Source organism: Lathyrus oleraceus, chromosome 4 (assembly GCF_024323335.1).
Source record: "Lathyrus oleraceus cultivar Zhongwan6 chromosome 4, CAAS_Psat_ZW6_1.0, whole genome shotgun sequence".
NCBI lineage: Eukaryota > Viridiplantae > Streptophyta > Magnoliopsida > Fabales > Fabaceae > Lathyrus > Lathyrus oleraceus.
The window spans coordinates 289,939,343-289,945,412 of record NC_066582.1 but is presented as its reverse complement, the minus strand read 5'-3'; the positions used below and the strand labels follow the sequence as shown (position 1 = coordinate 289,945,412).

At 35.1% G+C, this 6,070-nt stretch overlaps 1 non-coding gene across 1 annotated transcript; it reads left to right on the top strand.

Moving 5' to 3' along the window:
• The first annotated feature begins 5,602 nt into the window (after positions 1-5,602).
• LOC127077416 (small nucleolar RNA R71) lies at positions 5,603-5,705 on the top strand. Its single transcript, XR_007787229.1, has one exon. It is a non-coding gene; the product is annotated as a small nucleolar RNA R71 (small nucleolar RNA).
• The last annotated feature ends 365 nt before the right edge of the window (positions 5,706-6,070 follow it).

The following is a 6,070-nucleotide window of genomic DNA, read 5'->3' as shown; positions in this document are numbered from 1 at the left end:
AGTTAGTTAATGAGCCTAATCATGTGAAAGAAGTCCAATCACGGTAAAATCTTTTTAAGAATCGATTGATCCAAGCCAACCACCCTAAGGGTCGGTTTGTCAAGAGCAAATATCATTAAAACTCAGACCAGAGCGAGACACCACAAAGAGCTTAATAAATCCATCCTTCCAAAGGTCTGTTAAACAGAAGTCTACCATTCCAAGAATCGGATAATCAGAGGAATACCACTTTAAAGTTTAGAATATTAGGGCAAGCTATCTCGAGGTCATCTCATGACAAGCTGCTTCTAAACTCCTTTTAAGGAGAACCTCCTCAAAAACATATATTTAGGCAAGATAAGCCACAAAGGGGCAAGTCGTCTCCATACTTTTGAGTTTCTCAAGAAACTTTGCCATATGTCAACAATCGTTGAGTTTAAGAAGATTGTCAGGGAATCATTGCTATCACCCAATAAATAACCTTTTGCCTTCTGACAAAGAAGCTTTGTTGCAAAAAGACCTTTCATCCAATACCCAACACATGGGGATCTTTGGAAGCGTCAATTTATTGCATAAATCATTCCCATGCATCAATCATGTTGCTTCTGTATAGTGTTAAGCCATGCATATCATCTCATTCATCAGGCATATGCCCATAACATGAAAATCAAACATAAAAAAGCCAATTCCCGTCTAGTGAACTATTTGAAATTCAGTTCTTGTCTAACAGTCAGTTTTTAAAACCAATTCCTGTCGGGTGGCCGTTTGTAAAACCAGTATCTGCTTGGTAGCCTATTTTTAACTTGAGTCCTCACCTGGCAGTCAGCTTTCTTTTCAAAACCAGTTTCCGTCTAGCATCCCATGTTAAAGTCAATTCTCGTTTAACATTAAACCAAAAGAAACCATTTCTCATTTGGTAGACTATCTGAAAGTCAGTGCTCATATGACAAACAAAAATAAAAATAAAAACACCAATTCTCATTTGGTAATCTAACCTTCAAGTCCAATTCTCGTCTAGAAGTTCACCTCAAAGTTCAGTTGTTATCAGGCGCTCTTAAATTATAGTTTGGTTTTCATTGGCATAAAATCCATCCTCATCTGGAAAACTCTGTTGAAGCCGATATATATTTTACTGACTCCTTTGGTCAAGTCCAACATCATTTGGAAAACTCCGTTTATAGCCGGTGTAAGACCCCAATTTTGACCCTAAGATCCCTCATGTTATTCTCATCATATGCATTAGCATTGGGATCACACCTTGACATCCTCCTTACCCCTTATTCATTGGGTTTGCATTGGGAGAGATCACTAAGCACATTTGATTGTATCATACTTTATTTTTCTTCATTTACTAACCAAAATACCAAAAATATGTCAATGTATAGTTTAACTCTTTTGTAGGTAGTGGGTATGCTCACCTTTGATCTATCAAGCTCATATCTAGGGTTCAAGACCCTCAATGCAAGGAGCTCAATCAAGAAATGGTTTACTATGGCTATAAGTATCATATATGGATCCCCATGATCTTAACATGTTATTTTGATCAAGAAATCATCAAGAGTTTGAAGTTTGTTTGCCTTGGAAACCCTAATTCATCTGGGTATCTTGTGTGACTTCTTCAACAAGTTTCTTCACCAATTGGTCAAATATTTCAAGTGATACTTCACAATACATAATATTATGCATATATGATCCTCCACTAGTCCCAAAAGTCAAGAGAATATCAAGCTAGCAAGTTGGTTCATGGTGGTTGACCAGAAGAATTCAACTGGTCAAAACTAGGGTTCCCTAGACCATATCTCCTACACTTTTTATCATATGAAAATGATTCCAAGACGAAAGTTATTCTAAATTAAATTAAAAATAACTTTGATATTGAGGTCAAGAGCTAAGTTTTCTTGGAAAGTCATTTTTTATGGTGAAAGATTATAGGTCATTTTGTCTAAACCCTAGTTTGAAGGTCAACTTCCCAAGACCATAACTTGCTCAATTTTTTTGATATGAAATACATTCAAATTTCATTATCAAATTCAATATGTATAATTTAACTTTTATGTTTGGAGGAAGTGCAAACTCAAATTTCAAATGCATGTGCCAAGAGGAAACATTATAGGTCATTTTGGGCCAATACCATTGAACAAGTGATTTTCCTCAACTCCTAAAATGCATAACTCCTTCATCCCAAATACAAATGAGGTCAAATTTTTAACCAAATTTAAGGTATTTGAAATAGATATAACTTTGATGAAGGAACTCTTCTCATTTGAAGCCCATAGAAAATGTTATTCAAGGTGGAATAAATGAACATATGGCTTGGTACTTAGATTTTTTTTATATGTTTGATTTTCCAAACTTCCACCTTAAAATTCATCATGATCCAAGATTAAAATGAAAAAATGTTCAACATTAAAGTTGTTCCTCTTGATCTAACCTTTCCAAAACATCCAAAATCATATCATTTGGACAAAGGATGAATGACTTGCACATGGGTTAAAGTTGAAGAACCATTTGGATAATTTCAAGTTCCACTTTTCATACACGAATGCATGGCTCGACAACATGATTTCAACATGGCTTACAAACAATTTTAGACCTAAGTGCATCATTTGATGGGCCTATCACACGCTCATGCAAGCATGCAAGATAGATTTTCAAGTTTTGTCAAAAATGGAAGTGTGCAATTATCAATCCCATTGGCCTATAAATAGAAGCTTTTTTGCTCAGAAATTTGGACCTCATGCGCAAGCTTCGATTCAACAACCCTAAACCCTCACCATTAGATAAGCTTGAAGATTTTCTGTGAAAATCGAGTTTGAATCTCCCACTGTTTTTGAGATTGAAACTCCAAGAGTCCATCCCTTTCCTTGATTCATTTCCACTCCATCAAGCATCTGAAGTAAGGCCAAGCATAATTGAGAGCAATATCGTGCCAATCTGAAGCTACATTGAAGGTGATTTTCCAAATTTTCCCACTCTTCGATTCTCTCTTTTTTTCTCCACTATTCTTGTTGATTTTTGGTTGTCTGAAGTCTTACCAGTGTAGGCAACAAGATTGAGTTGCTTAGAGGTCAAATTTAAGCAACTCAAATCATGATCCTCAAAATTCAACTCCATGTATCTTCCTATATACTTGGAGTTAGACAAAATTGAGGCCAAATTCGAGCTACTGGTCATTTTCACTTTAAATCCATGTCTTGCCTTTTCATTTTGGTGATGCTTGAAGGTGTACCAGACCAGTGAGGTCCACCGGAGAAGAAGATCGGAGCTCTGGCTCTGGCGATGCGTTGGCAAGTCTCTAAACCACATGATCCATTCAAATTGTTTTAATCTCATCTGTCCATTGTAATTACCATGCCTGTTACGCTGTTGACTCAAGACCACATGGAACGCGCGTTTTGGACCACTTGATCTGCCACCTCAATTAATGAGGAAGATCAGATAGTCCACGTATTTTTGATTTTTTGAATTTTCATTTTAATTGCTTTATTTTCATTAATTCATATTAATTTTAATATTGATCCAAAAAATATGGGACACTCACCAAAAAAATTCAAATATTTTCTCTTTCATTTTCTGAATTAAAATTATTTTTTGGATCAATATTAATATTTTTCATGATTTATATGTTTTTATGCATATTTTTAATTGTTTAAAAATACTTTTGACTTTCCAAAAATAATGAAATTTTTTCTCCAAGGTCCTTTGACCTTGTTTGACCTATGATAAATCTCTTGGCCATTTATTTGGCGTTTTGAAGAGGTTTTAGGTTTTTGATCAAACATAATTTGATTGAATGCATTTTTAATTGATTTTTAATTGTTTAATTATGAATAAATTGTGTTGATCTCTTTTTATTGACTTGCGAAATTTGACTATTGTGTTTGGGTCTTGGTCAAGGTTGATTTGACTTTGTTGGATTAAAATCATATGTACATTTCATCTCCCAAAATGAATGAATGATTTTAATTTGATAAAATTCCTCCCATGACCAATTTGTGTTTGTCTCATTTTCCCTCCCTCTTCATATTCAATCCCATTTTATCCTATCGATTCCATTGACCAATGATATCTCTATATCTTAAGGCTAGTTGGTTCATAAACCAACACAAGTATAGATGAGATTAGGTTCATCCTTTTGCCATTTTATTTTTAAGTTGGTATGTTTTTAGGAGCATGGTTCATTATACCATATCTCTAACATGCATTAACACTAAAACTTCTATTGCCCGACCTCAAGTAGTTGTGACTTCTACATAAGTCCAATTACGATTCCTTAACATAGCGCTAAATTTTGACCCAAAAGCATATCATTCTAGTAAGTGAGACTGTAAGTCTCCCCCCTTTCATGGTATTGTATGGAAACTTGGCCTTTTTTCATTCCTTTGGAAGATGTCTTGGTTCAAGGATCTATACTTCTGAATAGAGAGTTGAGTGTTCTTCAAAGAATGACTTAAACAATTGAAAAGCAAAAACAATACTAACATCTAATCAACTAACATTTGACTAACTTTTCATTTCAAATCATTTACTTTTATGCACTTTAAATTCAAGTCATTTATCATTTGCCATTATTCATATCATTTAACTTGTTTATTTTAATGCCATTTTTACTTTGCTCACTTGAGCCATAAATTGTGAATATATTATGGTTGTATATACTTGTTTGTGTATTTTGTTTGTGTTTATGGTCTTAGGACCCTAATGTACATAATAAACAACAAAAAATCCTAAAAATTATTTGTGTGGACTGTTGGATTTGATCTAAGACTTGGACTTAGAATTAGGCAGCACTCCCTATGCAAAAGGACTTGGCCAATGCCAACTTTTCTGAAGCCAAGTCATTGTGAGTTGAACTTTTATCTGGTGAAAGTATTGAGATCCCTTTTGAGTTCATATTCTACATGGTCTTGATGCAAATGTTATTTTGAACCTATGTCTAATTTTGTATCTCTCTCGAACTCTTTAACTTTTACCTTTTTCCTTACAACTCTTAACTTGTTTACCACTTGTTATTATTACATCCTGCACATGCCCCCTAGGATTTTACTCAGCCTTACATGGAAAATATCTTAGAGGGACTGAGGATGAAGATTATTATTGGACAACTTGGGATATCTATGTCTCCAACATTTTATTATGAGTGGAAATGGACTGGATGTTAGTGGTTAGCTTCCTAAGTACATCACTAATTATTAATATAATTAATGTTGTTGTTAGTGGACCCTCTAACAAGGATCATTTGACAGTCACCAGCGGAATGTCCATTTAACCCATAAACCTCACAGTAGATGAATGTTAAGGTGGCAGGAGCTGCATAAGCTACAAGTGTAGGTACATATGGTGTTACCCTCAAGTTTTTAATTTTTTGGTAGAGCGTGTCTACCTTGGCGTTCATGTGATCAAACAACCATACTTCATAAAGCACACCTTTTTGAGGGGCCTTAGCCATTTTTTCTCGGGTGTTTCCCCATGAATTGTGGTTTTTCATCATGTCCGCAATCAAGTTATAAGCCACATCTTATGGGCTATTCACGAGCGTTCCACCGACAGCCGGGTCTAAGTTCATCCTCATAGGATAGAGGAAATCATTGTAAAAGTGTGTATTATCATTCCTTTTCTAGCCCATGGAACGAGCAACATCTTAACAGATATTTGAAACGCTCTCATGCTTCAAAGAGAGACTCTCATTCCTCTTGTCTAAAGTTATTAATTTCACTTCTCACATGGGTTATCTTGCTTGGCGAAAAGTACCGTGAAAGGAAATTAATATTTAGTTGTGGTCATGTAGTTATATAACTAACTGGCAAATATTGGAGCCATGCTCAGACTCGATCTTTTAGTGAGAAAGGGAACAATCTAAGTTAGATGGCATTTTGGACAATGCAATTGGCTTTTAAGGTGCCATAAAACTCGACAAAGATGGACCGATGAAGGTTTGGATTCTCTATAGGTAACCCTGAGAATTGGTTATGTTCAACCATGCCACCAAAGAAGACTTAATCTCAAATTTATTTTTTGCAATGGCCATATGAACAATACTATTGTTCAGTTCCTCGTTTGTGGGAACCACGTGGTTTTTCAGTGGTTTGGT